A 1,311-nucleotide genomic window follows, 5' to 3' on the forward strand; every position below is an offset into this window, starting at 1 on the left:
CGGGGGGCCGCAGGTGCCAGGCCCAGTCCGCGGAGGCCTCCCTCCCGGCGCCGTCGTCAGCACCTCCACGGCTGCGCTAGAGTGCACCTCTGGAGTCTCAACCGCGCGAACACGCTCTTCCCCTCTGTGCTCCTGTCTTGACACCACCGCCAACATGGCAGCTCGGTCCAGAAACTAAGCCTCGATTGATTTCTCTGTCTTGAGGGGCCGCAGGTGCCAGGCCCAGTCCGCGGAGGCCTCCCTCCCGGCGCCGTCGTCAGCACCTCCACGGCTGCGCTAGAGTGCACCTCTGGAGTCTCAACCGCGCGAACACGCTCTTCCCCTCTGTGCTCCTGTCTTGACACCACCGCCAACATGGCAGCTCGGTCCAGAAACTAAGCCTCGATTGATTTCTCTGTCTTGAACGCCTCCCTTCTCTCACACCTGCAGTGTTGGCTCTGAACAGGGCTTGACTTCTGTCTACACCACCTCTCGGTCCTCGGCAGCCGAGAATCCCAACCTGCCTCTCGATTTCTCTCCGAACACGGCACCTGGCAGCCTTCCCGCCCTCTTCCTAGGGAAGGGAAGATGAGCAGCTGTGCTGGCTGGGAAAGGCGTTGTTCTATCGGCTTTAACCGGGCCTTCCTAATGGAGTGTGAAGGGAAGTTTAAGGCTTCTGGAAAAGCCATTTCTGTATTATAAAAGGATATCGTAAATCGGTTTTGAAAGATGGCTCTTTCCTTCCTCTTTGAGATGGTGGTGTAAAGATGTGATGCCTTGAGCTACGGCAGCCCCTTGGACCGTGAGGCAACATACAAAAAGACAAAAATCTTATGTGGTGACTGTGGCAGGGAGACCGAAGGGCTGTTCCTGAAATTGATTTTTATTATGTGAGGTTAAAACTGTGTTGTGTAAACTGTAGACTTGCCCTCTAAGTGACCCACGGCAGGCGTCCTGCAGGGTTGCCTGGTACAGCAGTTAGAAGGGCTCCCAGGCTCGGTCTCCTCGGCCTGCCTGAACTTCTGCGCTGCAGCCTCAGTCTAATACCCCGGGGTAGGGAGGCCCCCACAGCCAGCTGTGCGCCCTGCCCGACACTCAGACACCACGAGGCGAGTCTCTGTGTCCTTGGAACACAAATGTCACCTCCATGAAGATGCAGCCAGTGGTGGCAGCTAAGGTGCTAGGCGGACGTACGCGCGTGGACTGAGCCGCACAGCAGCGGATCTCCGCCCTGATCCCGGAGCCTAGGTGGTGTCCGGTAGCGGCCCGGGCGAAGGGCGCGGCTAGGACTGTGCACATTCTGCCCAAGCCACTGCGCGAGTCCACGCTCCG

The 1,311-nt window shown here is 58.7% G+C and overlaps 1 protein-coding gene across 1 annotated transcript in view; it reads left to right on the forward strand.

Moving 5' to 3' along the window:
- The window catches only part of Cacna1b (calcium voltage-gated channel subunit alpha1 B), a 181,203-nt gene that overhangs the window by 1,605 nt on the left and 178,287 nt on the right, over positions 1 to 1,311 (forward strand). The gene's annotated exons all lie outside the window — the stretch shown is intronic.

The sequence above is a fragment of the Fukomys damarensis genome, unplaced genomic scaffold (assembly GCF_012274545.1).
Source record: "Fukomys damarensis isolate Sample0158 unplaced genomic scaffold, DMR_v1.0_HiC HiC_scaffold_36, whole genome shotgun sequence".
Taxonomy (NCBI): Eukaryota; Metazoa; Chordata; class Mammalia; order Rodentia; family Bathyergidae; genus Fukomys; species Fukomys damarensis.